Source organism: Panthera pardus, unplaced genomic scaffold, assembly GCF_024362965.1.
Source record: "Panthera pardus isolate Hobbes unplaced genomic scaffold, ASM2436296v1 HiC_scaffold_27, whole genome shotgun sequence".
NCBI classification, from domain to species: Eukaryota; Metazoa; Chordata; class Mammalia; order Carnivora; family Felidae; genus Panthera; species Panthera pardus.
In genome coordinates this window covers 87,809,694-87,828,600 of record NW_026526843.1, presented here as the reverse complement: position 1 = coordinate 87,828,600, position 18,907 = coordinate 87,809,694, and the positions used below count along the sequence as shown (strand labels likewise).

The following is an 18,907-nucleotide window of genomic DNA, read 5'->3' as shown; positions in this document are numbered from 1 at the left end:
CTCTGCCCTCAGGAAATGCATTTTCTGGTTAAAAAAAGAAAAAAAACCCCATACACTGCATGACCAGGGAAGAAATGCCATTCATCCCTCCTTTCAACCACATTTATTTGGAACTTATTGATTGGCACCTTGCCAGACAGAGTGCAGAGGATATATGGAACAAATTTAGAATATAATTCAGAGTCAACTTTTGCCAAATGGTGTACTTTAGAATGGGGGGAGAGTAATATTAACCCCCACAAAATTCGTTTCAGAGCTGGAAGGGGCTTTGGGAGCATCTCGTCCAAACAAACCTAGCATGATTTCATAGAGGTAGAAATTGCATAGGTGGGGAAGGTTTCCTAGTAGAAACAAAACTTGGAATGGGGTTGTAATGAGGGATAGAATTTGAAGGAAAGAATGACAGAAGAGTGCTCTACCAGAGGAAGAAACAAACAAAGGTTCTGAACTAGGCAAGGATATGATGTATCAGTGAACCTAAGAAATAAGAACAGAAGCTGAATGAACATCTACACAAGGTTCAAACACAGAGAGAAAGGTTCTCTGCTGATTCACAACAAACACCAGGCTTTAGAGAATGGAGCTCTACAGAGCTCTACAGAGCAGGGAGGACATTATTCTCCCTGAAAAGAGAGATGGAGAGTAGATCAACAGTCCCCAGTAGCTGCTCACCTGTACTCCTAAAGACAAACAAAGAAACATACAAAAATGACAACAAACCAACAAAAACTAAGGATTAAACATAAAATGAGCAATTATTAAAAGCCATAAGCTGGGGAGGGGAAGGGGAAAGCCCTGCAGTTTCTCCAGCTATACAGATATTTCTAAGATGATGCTTTTGAAGCAGGAGTCAAAAGAATGGGGCATAAATTCTAGCTCTACCACTTACCACAGCACTAAGCCCTCTTGAGCTCATTTTAAAATGGAATAACTGGAGCACCTGGGTGGCTCGGTCGGTTAAGCATCCAACTCTTGACTTTGGTTCAGGTTATGATCCCACACTTTGTGAGTTCTAGGCCTGCCTTGGGCTCTGCTCTGTGTCAGCATGGAGTCTGATTGGAATTCTCTCTCCCTCTCTTTCTGCTCCTGACCCCACTCATGCTCTCTCTCTCTCTTTCTGTCTCTCTCAAAATAAATAAATAAACTTAAAATTTTTTTTTAAATATTTTTCATCTTTATTTATTTTTGAGAGAGAGAGTGACAGAGCATGAACAGGGGAGGAACAGAGAGAGAAGGGGACACAGAATCCAAAGCAGGGTCCAGGCTCTGAGCTGTCAAGACAGAGCCCAACACGGGGCTCAAGCCCACGAACTGGGAGATCATGACCTGAGCCAAAGTCGGATGCTTAACCAACTGAACCACCCAGGTGCCCCCCAAATTTTTTTAATTGCATGATCATATTTCCACTTCTAGCCAGGGTAGAGCAAGAGGGACCAGATTTATATCCCTGCCTGAAACAACCACAGAAGCCAGACAAAATATTTGAAAGAACAGTGTTCAAGTCACTGAAAATCAGACAGTGAACAATGATCCCTGATATAAGGAAAGATATGAGATGAAAATTATGATTACCCCATCTTACTGTTTGTGTTTCCAGGTTGTGGTGCAGAAAGGGGAATACTAGGCAGAGTTTCATGGTCTCCTTGAGTTGGAGAGAGAAATCTGAGAGTCTGGGGGACCAAGGCAACTAGTAATAGCTGGTCAGAGTACCAGAGAGGAGAGAGGTGAACAAAGAGAGGGTTCTGTAAAGATCTGTAAAGAGTTCCACTCAACTACTTAGGAGGATATTGATCAAACCATGTGTGTGAATAAACCAGCTGAGGGTGGGGAATGAACCATCAGAGAGAATCAGAGAAAACTGTACCTAACACTCACACTGAGCCAGGATAATATGTTATCACCAGCCAGGCTGGGAAAAGTCACTATTCATGCAGCATTAGGTAGAGTACACAGGAAGTTCTTGCCTTACTAGTAGGGAATAATTAGCCCTAGATTTAAGTAAGAAATTATAAAACACTATCTGAAATGACTGAACTGTTTTCAAATAATGTAACTACATCCCTGAAAAAAAAAAAAACTCAAGAATATTTATAGGAATATAAAAATATCCAGAACCCAACAAGTTAAAATTCACAATGGCTGGCATCAAATCAAAGATTGCAAGGCAAGAAAACAAACAAACAAAAACTGGAAAATAAGACCCATAGTGAGAAGAATAATCAATCACTCAATCAATCAACCAAATACAACCCAGAGTTGGCATAGATGTTAGAATTATCAGGAAAAAACTCTAAAATAGTTATCATTACTATATTCTATATGTAGAAACATGAAAATTTTTAGATCAAACTTCCATGTCTGAGAAAACACTCAAAGTACCATGAAAACTATCATGTCTGAGAGGAAAAAAAAAGTAAACAAACAAACAAAAATACTAAATGGTATTAACAAGAGGTTAGAAATAGCAGGAGTAAAGACCGGTGGATATTAGGACATAGCAGTAGAAATTATCAAAATGAAAAACATAGAGAAAAAAGACTCAAAAAAAGGGGAAAGAAAGAATGACAGAAAAAAGGAAGAAAAAAAAAAAAGAAAGGAAGGAAGGGAGGAAAGAAAAGAGCATTAATGGGCCATGGGACAACTTCAAGCAACACAAGGGATATGTAATTGGAATCCATGAAGGAGATGGGGAGGACAGAAAAAAAATCTTGAAGAAACAATAGGTATAAGTTTTCCAAATGTGGTGAAAACTTTAAAGCCAGAGATCCAAGAATCTCAGTGAACCCCAACCACACACAAAACAACAAGGAAACTATTCCAAACTGCATTATAATCAAATTGATCAAAGTCAATGATAAAGAGAGAATACAGCATATTATGTACAGAGGAATAAATGTAAGGATGACATCATATTTCTTGTCATAAAAAATATAAGCTCAAAGACAGCGAGAAAACATCTTTAAAACACTAAAAAGAACCTGTCAATCTACCATTTTTTATTTAAATTTTTGTTAATATACAGTACAACATTGGTATCAGGAGTAGAATTCAGTGATTCATCACTTACATACAATGCCCAGTGCTCATCCCAACAATTTCCAACCTACAATTCTATGTTTAGTCAGAACTATTTCAAAAATGAAGGCAAAACAACAACTTTTTAAGATATAACACTGAAAGATTTAATCACCACCACACCATCAGTACAAGAAATACTAAAGGAAGTCTTCAGGCAGAAGGAAAATGATACCAGAAAGAAATGTGGATCTATATAAAGGACTGAAAAGCACTGGAAATGGTAACTACCTGGGTAAATCTGTAAGAATTTAATTTATGAGGAGCACCAACTTAACAGTTGGTTAAGTGTTCAGCTCTTGATTTTGGCTTAGGTCATGATCTCACAGTTCATGGGTTAGAGCATCAAGGAGCCCGCTTGGGATTCTCTGTATCCCTCTCTCTCTCTGCCCTGCTCCTGCTCATGTACACATGTGTGCTCTCCACCCCCTCTCTAAAATAAATAAACATTTTTTTTAAAAAGAATGTTATTTATGATTTAAGTCTTGAAAAGATAATTGCTTAAAAAACAACAAAAAAATTTAAAACCCCAGTGTATAATAGAGTTTTAAACATATGCATAAATAAAATGTATGACAACCATAACATACAAGCTGGGAGGGGAGAAATAGAACTATGCTATTGTAAGATTTTTATACTAAGTGTGAAGTGATATAGCATCACCTGAAGGTAGACTACAAGGGGTGAAAGTTGCATAGTATAAACCTTAAAGCAACTACTAGTACAATAAAACAAAGGTATAGCTAATAAGTCAACAAAGGATATAAAACAAAGTTTAAAAACACTCAATATAAAGAAGGCAGAAAAAGAGGGAAAATAGGAAGAAAGAACAGGTGGGGCAAACAGAAAACAAATAGCAAGATGATAGATGTAAATCAAAGAATGTCAATATTCTCATTAAACGTAAATGATCTAGCAATCCAGTTAAAACGCAGGTTATCAGATTGACAAAGAAAACAAGACCCACTTATATGCTACCAAAAGAAATACAATTTAAATATTATAATACCAATAGGTTAAAAGTAAAAGAATAATGAAAGATAATCGCACTAACATTAGTCAAAAGAAAGCTTTGGTAGCTATATTAATAACAAAATAGATTTTGGAGGAAGGGATATTATCAGGGATAGAAAAGGCTATTGCATAATGAAAACAGGATTACTGCATCAGAAGGACATAACAATCATAATCATTTATTAACCTAATAAAACAGTTTTAAAATACATGTAGCAAAATCTGATAGAGCTGTAAGGAGAAATAGACAAATACACAATTATAGTTGATTTTAATGCTACCCTCTCAATAATTGATAAAAGTAGATGGAAAATAAGCAAGGATGTAGAAGACTCAAATAACTTTACCTGATTGACATTAATAGAACAACCCACTCAATAAGAACATCAAACCATTTGCCTTTCAAGTACACAAGAAACATTTATCAAGATAGACCATATTCTGGACCATAACACAAGTGTCAATAATTTTAAAAGTATGTAAGCTATACAAATTAGATTCTCTAACAAATTAGATTCTCTAAATTCATTAGATTTCTCTAAATGAAATTAAAAATCAATAACAGAGATATTTGTAAAATCCCCAAGTATTTTGAAACTAAGTAACATAGGACACTTTTAAATAACCCATGGATCAAAGAAGAAGTCAAAAGAGAAATTACAAAGTATTTTGTACTAAATGAAAATGAAATTCAAAAAGCATGGGCTGCTGAGACAGCAGTGCCCAGGAAGAAATTTATAGGACTAATAGCTTATATTAGAAAAGATAGTCTCAATCAAAGACCTAAACTTCTACCCGAAGAAATTACAAAATAAAAGCACAGTAAGCAGAAGAAAGGAGTTAACAGAAGTCAAAGGTGAAATCAACGAAATAGAAAACAAACAAACAAAAACCCCAGAAAAGTAAATCAATGAAACCAATAATTCTTTATTTGCAAAATAAAACAACAAAATTGATAAACGTCTCACCAGAAAAAGAGAGACAATGCACAAATTACCAATATCGGGAATGAGAGAGGTGACATTACAAATCCCACATATATTAGAAGGGTAAGAAGGAAATGTTATGGACAACTTGATGCTAACAAATTTGACAATTTATATGAAATGGACAGACTCCTTGAAAGACACAAACTACCAAGCTTACTTAAAAAGACATAGATAATGGGGCGCCTGGGTGGCTTGGTCGGTTAAGCATCCGACTTCGGCTCAGGTCACGATCTCGCAGTCCGTGAGTTTGAGCCCCGCGTCGGGCTCTGTGCTGACAGCTCAGAGCCTGGAAACTGTTTCAGGTTCTGTGTCTCCCTCTCTCTCTGCCCCTCCCCTGTTCATGCTCTGTCTCTCTCTGTCTCAAAAATAAACGTTAAAAAAAAAAAAAGACATAGATAATATGAGTAGACTTATATCTACTAGAAAATTGAATTTGTAGTTAAAAATTTTCCCACAAAGTCATTGCTAGGCCCAAATAGCTTCACTGATAAATTCTACCAAATACATAAAGAAGAAATAATGCCAGTATTACACAAACTCTTCCCAAAAACCAAAGAGGAGGGACTACTTTCCAACTGGTTCTATGAGGCCAACACTACCACCCTCTCACCAAAGCCAGGCAAACACATTATGAGAAAACAAACAAACAAAAACCTACAGACCAGTATTTCTTATATTGCACTAACATAGGTATAAGAACTATAAACAAAGTTTTGTCAAGTAGAATCAAACAATATGTAAAAAGGGTAATACATCATGAGCAAGTGATGTTTATCTCAGGAATTCAGTTTTGGTTTAACATCTGAAAATCCAATCAGTGTAAACAAGCCTTAAAAAGTCACCAGATGAGACAAACTAAGAAAGAAACCACACGAAGTACAATTCACTTGACATAATCCAACATCCGTTTTTGATAAAAACTCTCAGCAAACTAAGAACTGAAGGTGACTTCTTCAACTTGACAGAGGGCATTGTAGTAGGCTGACTATAAGATGGCTTCTGATGTTGCCTGCCCCCTATATAAGCCCTTCCCCTAAGTGTGGGCCAGACCTAATGATGACTCACTTTTTTACAAACAGAAATCTGCAAAAGTGATAAGATGTCCCTTCTGAGATTAGTTTACAAAATGAATGTGACTTTCCTCTTGCTGGCCCTCTCACGCTCTCTCGTTGACTTGTTCTGAGAGAAGTTGAGCTGCCTACGGGAAGCCCCATGTGGCAAAGGGTTGATGGAGTCCCCAGGTCAAGACCTAAAGAGGAACTGACACCCACAGTCAAATGAATCCTGCCAACAACCACATGAGTAAGCTTGGAAGTGGATCTTCCCTGAACTCAGACTTTGGATGGCACGACAGTCACAGCTAATGCCTTGATCACAGTCTTGTGAGAAACCTGAAGGCAGACGCATCCAGCTATGCCATGTCTGGATTCCTGACCCACGGAAATTGTGAGATAATAACTGCTGCTGTCAGTTGCTAAGTTTTGGGGTAATGCATTATGAGCAACAGAAAATGAATATAAGCATGTACAAAAAATCTACTAACACGATACTTGATAGTGAAAGATGAAATGCTTTCCCCCTGAGATTAGCAACAAGACAAGGATGTTTGCTCTCACTACTTCTATTCAACACTGGATTGGAGTTCTAGTCGGTACAATCCAATGAGGAAAACAAATAAAAGGTATTCAGATCGGAAAGGAAGGTGTGAAACTCTCTTTATTCTTAGCATGATCATCTATGTAAAAAATCTGATTATATCTACCAAAAAACAAAACAAAACAAAACAAAACAAAAAACCCTGCTAGAACTAAAACACAAGTTTAGTGAAATTGAAGGACACAAAATCAATATATGAAAATCAAGTGTATGGCTAAATACCAGCAACAATCAGAAACAGAACGAAGCAGTAACATTTAAAATAGCATCACATCAAAGAAGGGCACCCAGGTGGCTCAGTCAGTTAAGCATTGGACTCTCGATTTTGGCTCAGGTCATGATCTTGTGGTTCCTGAGTTCAAGCCCCGCATTGGGGTCTGCACTGAGAGTGTGGAGCCTGCTTGGGATTCTCTCTCTTTCCCTCTCTCTGTGTCCCTCCTTGTTCGTCTCTCACTCGCTTAAAATAAATTTTAAAAAATAAACTTAAAAAAATAAAATAGCATCAAATATATGAAATACTCAAGGATAAACCTGACAAAAGACAAGAAAGACTCGTACACCAAAGATTAGAAAACATTGCTGAGGGAACAAGACCTAAATAAAGGGAGAGGTACACCTTGTTCATGGGTCAGAAGATTTGATATAATTAAGGTATGAATCCTCCTTAATTGATGTATTGAGTTAATGTAATCCCAATCAAGTTCTCAACAAGATTTTTTTTTGTAGGAAATGAAAATCAAATTCTAAAATTCATATGGAAATGCAAAAGACCTAGAATGGCCAAAACAACTTTGAAGAACGATAATTTTGGAGGACAGATACTACCTGATTTCAAGACTTATTTTAAAGCTGTAGTAATCAAGACAATATTAAATATATAGTAATCAAGACAATATACGATTACACCAAGATAGACAAATAAGTCAATAAAACATAACAGAGAGTTCAAAAATGGACTCACACATATATGGAAAACTGATTTTAAACAAACATATAATGGTAAATTCAGTGGAGAAAGATAATCTTTTCAACAAACAATGCTGGAATAATTGAAAATCTGTGTGCTCTCAAAAAAGTGCTTCAGTCCATATCTCACGCCATATACAAAATTTAACTCAGTATGGATCCTAGACTTAAATTTAAAAACTAAAACTAAAAACTTCTATAAGAAAACACGGGAGAAAATCTTTTTGATCTTGGATAATACAAAGATTTCTTATATACCATATCAAAAGCATGATCTATTTAAAAAATTGATAAATTGGACTTCAACAAAGTCAAAAACATCTGTTCTTCAAAAGACACTGTTAAGAGAATGAAAAGACAAACCAAGGACTGGGAGAAAATATTTGCAAAGTACATGTCTCATGCAGGACTTGCGTTCAGAATATATTAAAAAAAAAAAACAACTCCCAAAACTCAGTAATAACAAAACAAAGCACCCAATAAAAAAATGAGCAAAAGATTTTAAGAGACACTTCACCAAATGTATACTGATAGCAAATAAGCACAGGAAAAGATGTTCAACATAATTAGTCAGTAAGGAAATGCAAATTAAAACCGCGGTAAGATGCCGCTATGCATCCATTACATTAAATTAAAATTAAATTGAAATGATAAAGACTGACCATACCAAGATTTGGTGTGAATAGAGGGAACGGTAACTTTCTTATGCTGCTGCTGAGAATATAAATGATATGAACGAGTTGAAAAACAGCTTTGTAGTTTCTCAAGAAATTAAACATATACCTACTATATGATCCAAGCAATTCACGTGGAAGCATTTACCCAAAAGAAAAGAAAGCACATATTCATATAAAGACTTGTGCATTAATGTTCACAGCAACTTTATTTCTAATAACCCCAAACTGGAAGCAACCCCAGGGTCCTCAGCAGGTGAATGTAACCTGGTCATATATCCATACAACGGGATGCTACTCAACAATTAAAAGGAATGAACTTTGATTTATGCAGCCATATGGATGAAACTCAAAATAATCATGCCGACTGAAAGAACCCCAACAGCAACAAAAATGAGTGCAGAGTGTGTGATTCTATTCAGAGAAAATTTGAGAATGTGCAAACTCATCTATGGTGACAGAAAGCAGATACTAATCTACCCCTAGGTTGCTTGGGAGAGGGGTGGGCAAGAGATGATAAAGGGGAACCAGGAAACCTTGGAGGGTGATGCATAGGTTCACCATCTTGATTGTGGTAATGGTTTCATGGGTGTATGCATATGGCAAAACTTAGAAAAGTATACACTTCGGGGCACCTGGGTGGCCTAGTTGGTTAAGCGTCTGACTTCGACTCAGGTCATGATCTCACGGTTCATGGGTACGAGCCCCACATCGGGCTCTGTGCTGACAGCTAAGAGCTTGGAGCCTGCTTCCAATTCTGTGTCTCCTCCCTCTCTCTCTGCCCCTCCTCTGCTCTCACTCTGTCTCTCTCTCTCTCAAAAATAAATAAACATTTTTTTTAAATTTTTAAAAAAGAAAAGTATATACTTCAAAATATGTGCAGCCTATTGTATGTCAATTATGCCTCAACAAAGCTGTTGAAAACTAAAAAGCAAAAGGATCATAACTCTTACAGGAAAGGGCTCTGATGATACTGAACTGAGACACTGCAAAGCAAGGGCTTTGGAAACAGTCTACAACACGAGCCACTGTTCTGATCTGTGCCTATAACTTATCAACTTTGTTATGTGTGGATGATGTTTACTTAGACACCAATTTCAAAAGACCCTTCTTGGTGTGTGGGGAGTGTGTCCCCAGTGATTTTACCATATATGATGGTTTTGGGTTTTTTAAGCCTAGTTTGGCATCAATCAACAGTTCCTCACTTGTCAGAAACATGACATATATTAAATCTTTCTCCCTCCCTATCCTTCTGTCTCTCAATCTTGACCCTGATTACCTTCCAGATGCTCTATGAGGATGGCTGAAAGCACAATTGGGTTCATCATTTATTCAGCATATATAACGCAGCTATTTAAAAATTTACTGCTGAGATGTATATCATCATTGAGGTTCAAATAAAACACACTAAGTACAAGTTCCATTTTTCAAAAGGCTTATCCAATAAGTCAAACCAGAGAAAGCAGAAAGTCTGGCTCTTAACTGCAGTATCGGGAAAAATATCTGTGCCTTGTCCAATCAAACATTTGAGGCCAAGCAAACTCCTTGGGAAAGCTTAATTTTTTTTTATTACCAATTTATGAGTTTAGGGATGAAATGTTTTAGGAGCCTCGTTGCTAAGCCAGAGGAATCAATATTTTTCTGTTAACAGGCAAGCTGTCACATAAACAAATCAGCTGAAAAACCTTCATTTGACAGCTCAGGGTAGATGCCTGCTCCCGAGGCATACTGGAGCCAGCATCCTGCTGTATTTTGGTCTCTTAAGTTGGGCCAGCCACACCCTCATCAGCTCCTGTTCTAGTGACTATATGTACCTCTGTTTCACACCTATTTAGGAGATTCGAATTCACTGTGCTAAATAATACGTTGTAAGTTGTCGATTCACGAACAAAGCTCGTCTGCCCTGTGATTTGGGAAAGGGGAATTGGATGCTTTGTGTTGGCGCCCATTAATCATATCCCTTCTCCTTCTCTAGGAGTTACAAATGTAATAGATCATAAAGTCTCCTGGCAAAGCTGAGGTTATAACTTTTAAGGTTAGAGACGAAAAGAAAGACCCTGAGACTAAGGTAACCGCTTTTCTAGAGGCTTCTCATTCAGAGAGCTATTTCAGTTTCCATCTTATATTTGTCTTTCACCCTTCAGAATCATCATGCTTTATAATCATTAGATGGAGATGAGAGTGAATGATGTTAAGATGTACTGCTGTATGTTGAATGAGTCTTTGACTAGTCATCAAGGTTCAAGACCTACCCCCTCTTTGAACAAGCTCAATAGTCATTCGTTCAACCAAGATTCAATTCAACCCAAACCAGGCATTGTGCTTAGGTGCTGAGGAGTAAACAACCTTTAAGATGCAGCCCTTACCCTGAAGAAAAATACTATATGAGTGTAAAGTCTTTTGCATGTGAAGTGATATATAAAATGTGAGACACATACAACCTTTTAGAAAACAACTTACTACATAACACAAGATATTCTTCTGTGGGTGTATTCACGTGTATGCTGTTTTAGCTCCTTGTTACAACACAGTACTGATAAGGAGGAGCATTTATTAAAATTGGCCAAGGGGCGCCTGGGTGGCTCAGTCTGTTGAGTGTCTGACTTCGGCTCATGATCTCAGGGTCCATGAGTTCGAGCCCCATGTTGGGCTCTGTGCTGGCAGCTCGGAGCCTGGTGCCTGCTTCACATTCTGTGTCTCCCTCTCTCTCTCTCTCTCTCAAAAATTAAGAAACATTAAGAAAATCTTTCTAAAAAAAGTTGGGCACGTATCACCTCCATCAGAATCACACGAAGGTACTTGGAAAAAATACAGTCTTGGGCCCCTTTCCAGTTCTAATTAATCAGAATCTCTGGGAGGCAGGGCCTGTGAATCTGAACATTAACTCAGTTCCTAGACAGGTCTGTGCATATCAAGTTTGCAAAAACGGTGCTATATGAACAAGTCCCAAAAATGACCTCAATTTTTTAAAATGTGAGGGCACAGATGGCCTCCCACAACTCCAGGGAAAGACATATAAGCTTCATGGTGCCAGCAGTGGCTCAGGGGCACAACCTCCAACGTAGGGCTGCTCTATTCCCAGAACAGAAAAGAGGGGTTTGCGAGGGAGAATGTCTGACCAGCAGAGAGGGGCAGGGGACAGAAAGGGCTCCTCACTGGGGAAATGACCACTTGGTTCCCACCCTGCTTCTGCTGCCCAGTGGTTTTGTGATATCAGAAGAGTCGCTTCTCTGACAGTCCCTCACATAGTATGTTTTTTTAACACAAGGCAAGAATCACAAAAATACACTTTTACTCTTTCGAATGTAATTCAATGCCTTCCCTGCCCATCTGATTTGGTCATTGGGAGGTGCCAGTCGAGATAACATCATGGCAGCGGCTTGAAAAGAATAGAGCATTAAACAAAGGTTAAGTATTCAGTTTGGTTTGTTACTATTTCTCCTTCTGAACGTATCTGAAAGCCAAGCAATGTCCTTTCCATTTGGCTGGAAGTGGGGTATCCAAGCTGGCCTGCCTTTACCACCACCTTTCTTGCCAAAGACTAAATAACTACTCCCCCTACTGTCCCTTGCACTCAGTCCTAAACCACTGCTGGCATGCCAAAAAAGGCCACTGTGGTGTGATTCTGGGACCAATGGCCATGTGACAGGCCCACTACCTATGTCTCCCTCAACATTTAATTCCTCTTTTAATTGAGGAAATTTGTGGGCTCAGAACCATCAGCATTGGTAGCCGGTGTTTACACTGGGCATAAGAAAACAGTAATCTGTTGCCATGGCAACAAGATTTCCTGTGAATTTTTTTTTTCCCCTGACTGGACTTTCTCAAATGGAAAGTCCACCCTTTGTGTGTCACAAGAATAGAGGGGCACTGTATTAGTTATCTATGGCTGTGTAACAAATTACCCTCATAACTTAGTGGCTTAAACCGTGAGCATTTATCATGGCCCCTTTTCTGTGGGTCAGGAATCTGGGAGCAGCTAGACTGTGTCCTCAGACTCCAGGTCTCTCACAAAGCTGCAGTCAAGGTGCCAGCTGGGGCTGAAGTCTTATCTCAGGGAAGATCAGCCTCCAAGCTCACTCACCTAGTTACTGGCAGCATTCAGATCTGGGGGGGGGGGGGACTCTTGGACTGAGGGCCTCAGGTTCTCACTGGCTGCTGGCCAGAGGTCTCCTTTGATTCCTTGTTACATGGACATATCCATAGGGAAGTTCACAACATGACAGTTTGCCTTCCCCACAGTGAGGACTCTCTGAGATCAAGAGAGAAAGGGCTTTCTGTAACCTAACCTCAGAGGGGGCACCTGTGATCTTTGCCATAGCCTACTAATCAGAATCAAGCCACTAGGTCCAGCCTGCACTCAAGGGGAGGGGATTATAGGAAGGGCAAGAATACTAGGAGGCAGGAACCACCAGGGACCCTTTTAGAGGCTGTCCACCACAGGCATTGAACTCACTGAGTTTAGAAGCCCAGCAAAAAAAACAAAAAAAAAAAAAAAAAAAAAAAGAAAACCAAAAAACGCTTCTCCAAGGTCAGTTTAGTGGTTTGTCAGTCAATGAACAATACTTGTTGTGTATCTTCTCTATGTAGGAGGTAACTAGTCAGTTAGGTGCTCCAACAGTACAAAGTACACTTGAATCTTTCATAAAATATTTGCTCTATCTCCTCCTGTTCCAACACATGGGGCTTATGTTTATTTCTTTGTTTTATTGACTCTTATAGTTACGGAATATAGAAAGTAAAAATTACTTGAGGACATGGGATAATCTGTTCTGGGTAATCCTGTTGGGGAAGTATTTAGGAGCATGTAAATATTATCTAGAGTTGATAGAGGTAATATAGCTTAGAGCCTGAGAGTTTTGACCCTGTAATCGAGGAGTTTTAAATTCAAATATTGACTCCAGCACTTAGTAGTGGTGTGACTTGGGCCAAGTAAGTTAATTTCTCTGTCTCAATTTATTTAGCTACATGATGAGGGTTAAAAATAGTTCCTGCATCATAGGGTTATTATATGGATTAAGTAAAGCCATGCATTTGAAAAAAGGAGCAGAGCCTAACACACAGTCGGTACTCAATAAATACCATGTTATTATATGATTTATTGGGATCTTGATGTAGGGTAGAGGTTACTAGATCACTTCTAATTGAGGAATCTGGAATTCAGGGCTCATTCTACCTGTTAATTAGAACTCTACACTATGCCAGTACATTTGCCTTTATTCCCTCCCCTTTTTTATTTTTTAAATTTATTTTGAGAGAGAGAGAGAGAGAGAGACAGAGAGAGAGATATCAGGATGGAGGAGCAGAGAGAGAGAGGGAGACACAGAATCTCAAGCACTCTGGGATTAAAATCTGCACTCACAGTGCAGAGCCTGACACTGGGCTTGACTCGGGCTCAAACTCACAAACCGTGAGATCGTGACCTGAGCTGAAATCGAGTCAGATGCTTAACCAACTGAGCCACCCGGGTGCCCTTTTATTTTCCCCTTTATACCAAGAATTTGATCGTGCTTTAATGTCCTTTAATAATACATTTCACACTTTCCCCACACATCTTCTTTGCAGGGTGGGGGCGGGGTCAATCCTTACAGTGTTGACATGTTCCTTAGCAAAATCCACCATTATCGTTTTATGGCAACCCATTTGCAGGTAAATATGATGTATTAGAAGAAGAATTCCTGCCTTCACCAAGCTTGAAGAGTGATTTATATACAATGACAGGTTAAAATGAGCTAGTTTCCCACGCTGATATAAAACAGGTATTGGGAATTTTGTCCTTCCTGGTCCCTGACTCTGCTCACTTAAAAGGTGATTTATTCTGATCTACTCCTCTATTTTTCCTGACTTTGCCATTATTTTCTCATGAGCTGACATCACTCTAAGTTTTCTTACTGCTTTTTGTCCAGGAGGCAAGTCTCCAGAAATCACTGACCCTCTTGCCTTTATTATTTTTCTTAATGTTTATTTATTTTTGAGAGAGAGAGAGAGGTGGGGGAGGGGCAGAGAGAGAGGAAGACAGAGGACCCAAAGGGGCCTCTGCACTGACAGCAGAGATCTCGGTGCAGGGCTCGAACTCTGGAACCGGTGAAATCATGACCTGAGCTGAAGTCGAGCGCTTAACTGACTGAGCCTCCCAGGCACCCCTCTTCTCTATTTTGACGAGGCTTTGTTTACTCCCTGCAGCAGAGTCAGTGTTTACATTCTCTTTGGAGTTTATATCAGCCCCAATCTTGGGATTCGGGGGGCCCCATCCCCCCTCCACCACCACCTCTATGTTTCCAGCTCTGTCTGGTACCGGCCAGAGTGAGCTGATAGGAATAGGGACTGCTGTTGTTCTGTGTGTTCCTGGGAATGTTGTAGCTCAACATTCATGTTTATCTGCTCCTCTGAGTTCTTGTTAGTTTGATGCCTTTGGTTGCCTGGGGCATAGGAAATAACATGTGTTTTGACTGATAGCTTTGAGTTGTAATAGATAATTGATGCTGTGCATCCTCAGCCAGTTACCGTTACCCAAACCATATGGTTTTGTATGACAAGGAGAGCATCCTCTTAAAAAAGAAAAAGAAAACAACTGGATATCAGCAAGTTATTCTTGTAAATATGTATAGTTCCAGGTACTCCTTGAAAACAACTGAACTAGGCCTTCACCCCAAAACTTGAGTACCCACTCTGTTTAACGTTGCTGAAGAACTGAAAACCAGTCAGCTTCTTCTTGCGTTGAGAGTTTTGCCCTATGTGGAATCAAAAGGGACATTGTGGTGCCAAGGGGATCAACAATTATGGTACACTAATCACATGCCAGCCTCTGAGCCCAGAGCTTTACTTGGTCAGCTCATCGAACACTCACAACCTTGAGAAGTACTACTATCCCCGTACCACAGAGGGGAACCTTGAGGCCCAGAGGGGGCTCCAGAATTACACATAGATGGTTGATCCAGGATTTAGTCTCAGCTCTGTCTGATTCTAAAAGCTCACTCCTACTGTGTTGAACAGAAGGGCGCTGTACTGGTCAACAGTGTTGAGGCCCAGCTCTATGTCACAATAATAACAGCTAAAATCTAGGCTAACGTTAACAACTCAGGGTGAGAATGTGGAGAAACAGAATCTCTTTTGCACTGCTGGTGGGAATGCAAACTGGTGCAGCCACTCTGGAAAACAGTATGGAGGTTCCTCAAAAAATTAAAAATAGAACTACCCTACGACCCAGCAACGGCACCACTAGGGATTTATCCAAGGGATACGGGGATGCTGTTTTGAAGGGGCACATGCACACCCATGTTTATAGAAGCACTATCAACAATAGCCAAAGTATGGAAAGAGCCCAAATGTCCATAGATGGATGAATGGATAGAGAAGATGTGGTATATATATATATATATATATATATATATATATATATACACACACACACACACGCACACATATACACACAATGGAGTATTACTCGGCAATAAAAAGAATGAAATCTTGCCATTTGCAACTACGTGGATGAAACTAGAGGATATTATGCTAAGCGAAATTAGTCAGAGGAAGACAAATAAGACTTCACTCATATGAGGACTTTTAAGACACAGAACAGATGAACACAAGGGAAGGGAAGCAAAAATAATGTAAAAACAAGGAGGGGGACAAAACATAAGAGACTCTTATGAGGGGTGAGCTACTTCCAAGATGACTTCTTCACATGCATGCTTGGTGCTTTGTTCTTTCTCTCTCTCTCCCTCTGTCTCTCTCTCTCTCCCTCCCTCCCTCTATGTCTCTGTTCATATGGGATCCCATCTCTGTGTGGCCTGGGCTTCTCACAGTATGGTAGTTCCGGGGGGGTTACATTTCTAACCCAGCAGCTGGCTTCTAAGATGCAGAAAGAAGTATTTGCCAAGCCAACTGAAGGTTATGCTTGGAATAGGCACTGCATCACCTTTACCGTATTCTAAAGGTCAAAGCACTCAACAGGGCCCTACCCAGATTTAAAAGGTGGAGAAACAGACTCCACCTCTTGCTGGGGTGGTAGCAAGGTCACATTGCAGAACAGCATGTGGGGTGGGCCATTTTTGAAAAATGTAATCTGCCACACCCTCCTTCCCAGCATGATCAGTCATGGTTTGGAGACTTAAATGTCACAAACAGAATCAATCTGGTAAAGGAATTGCTGTTTACCTCACAGTGCTATGTCATTTATTTTAGCACTGTAATTTAAGAGAGTGTCCTTACATAATATATGAAGGCATGTCTTATGCATTAAGCCTACAACAAAGCAATCCAACGGTGTTTCTTGATGGAATAAAATTTTGTAATTTTTGATGCCCAAGAAAAGTATCCGTCAAGAGAGACCCATTCTTCACCTAGATTTGAAATAACTCCCAATATAATGCAAAATCTATTGAGGGCAGGGGTCATAGATGAGACACCGTTTGTTTTGTGGAATGAGCATTGTACATAAGCCACAGACGTAGACCTTTTGTCATCTGGACTGGCACAACTCAGGAAAGTCTATTGATCATCCTGGACACATGTCAACCATCCCAGTACGTGGAGGTGTGCTCACTCAAGGATGTTAAATGCACACTGTGCATGAAGTCGGACTGCCTTTGAAAGAGTATGACAATTAAAGGCTGTTAAACTCCATTCAGGAGCTATGAGAGCAGATCACACGACCTGGCTTCAGTACCAACATGTTTCTGCACTGTATGGCATTTCCAATAATGTGCAGTATGGCTCTGAATTCAAAATGGAGGTGTCTCTGTTGCGTGGAATCCATGACTGGTAACAACATTTCCGATCTTTTTTTTTTTTTTTAAATGCCATTTGCCAGTGTTGTTAGAATTGCCAAGTATTCATCAAAATAACAATGGTAACTTTTCTATGAATGTAGCATGCTGCTATAATCTACACTGAATTTGCATAAGTAACTGCTACCATCCCTATTCTTTTATGTTTCGGTAAGTATTTATCCAATATCCCCGTACGGTTTGCTACTGTGTGTTGTTACAAAGAGCACAGCAAGAAAACTTGGGACCCGGCTGGTTTATCATACTGGGTGTCAGTGTTCAAGCCAGTGGTACTATTAGAATTATGTATCTTCAAGAATTTTGTAATAGCATTCTCAAGACACTGTGTGAGAATTTAGGAACTCACAAAGTTAAACAAATCCAGTTAAGCTGGATCCAGATCTTGACCCACCTCACATTAAGGATAAAAACGTACTTGTTCCTCTAAGCTTAAGATGAGAAACAAAGAAGATCTTTCACATCTAATCAGACAAGGCATTTTTGAACAAAACAGATTGTCCAAGCTTTCTTGCTTACGGTGATTATATAATCACGTGAACACTTTGAAGAACAAGGCATTTAAACAGAACTTACACTCTACTGTTCCATAAGCTCCTTGGTTTTCTTTCCGAAGGGAGATGTTACATGACTTGACCTCACCCAATATTATTTCACCTGTTATTTAACAATTATAATTGGAATCACTTAAACTCTCATTCATTAAAGATCAGTTGGAGTATAGGACTTTTGGTTGGAAAATTCTATTCACCCTGGACTTGACCATTATTCTATGGAGAGTGTGCATTCTTGGATTCTGACTGTAGCCAGGTGCTTTGATGAAATGTGATCCAGGGACCAATAGATGATGACCTTGTTGAAGAAATTAAGGAAGCCCTTAAAGAAGATTGCAATACATAAAGATATCCCTGTGAAAAAGGGAATAAGATATCAGAATGCCCATGGTTTCATATCACTGTAACTGGTATACACTCTACTCACTGTGTACCTTTTGCAGGTCAAGTTTCCAAGAACTAGACTCTGACACAGAGATTTGCATGTAGGAGGTTTATTGCAAAGTGTTTTTTGGATTAATAACTATGGGAGAGTGGAAGAAGCAAGATGGATAGAGGAAGAAGTTGAATTGAGAAGCAATTACTAGAAAAGCCTCAACCAATCATATGGACTGGCCCTGAAGAATGGTCTTGCATTGGGTCAAATGGGGTAGCTCTTTATATACCCAGATTGAGCCGTCATTGGCTATAGTTTCAACATGGGAAGGGGGTATGACCTTGGATGATGCAGCACTCTTCAGCAGAGGACAATTTCTAGAGAGGGCTAACAGATAAAGGCTTGCTGCTGCCAACACTCTCACAACCTGAAGAAATGAGAGCTTCAATCTGCAGGTAGCATCTGAGCTGCACATCACAGCATCCACTACAGTATTTATACTGTATAAAGCAAGCACTCTTGCAACAATTAAAGACATTTGCGTCTTTCTAGTTATTAACGTCTACTGAGTTTTTATTCTACAAACGGCACTCATTCCTGAGCCCCTTCGTGATAATACTGAAAAAGATAGTTCAGGAATATCAAGCAGTTGTTCATTTCTTAACCTATCAGTGCATTTTCGCGAACATGTATTACTTTTTCTTACAACCCATGCTTCACCTTAGGGGGAGAAAGTGCCAGATAGTTCTTGAGGCATTGGTTGCTTTGTACTCAAAAACAATGTCATCTGCATAACCAAAATCCCACACAAATTGGA

The 18,907-nt window shown here is 39.3% G+C and overlaps 1 pseudogene; it reads left to right on the top strand.

Moving 5' to 3' along the window:
* The window catches only part of LOC109248113 (60S ribosomal protein L10-like), a 42,174-nt pseudogene that overhangs the window by 2,624 nt on the left and 20,643 nt on the right, over positions 1–18,907 (top strand).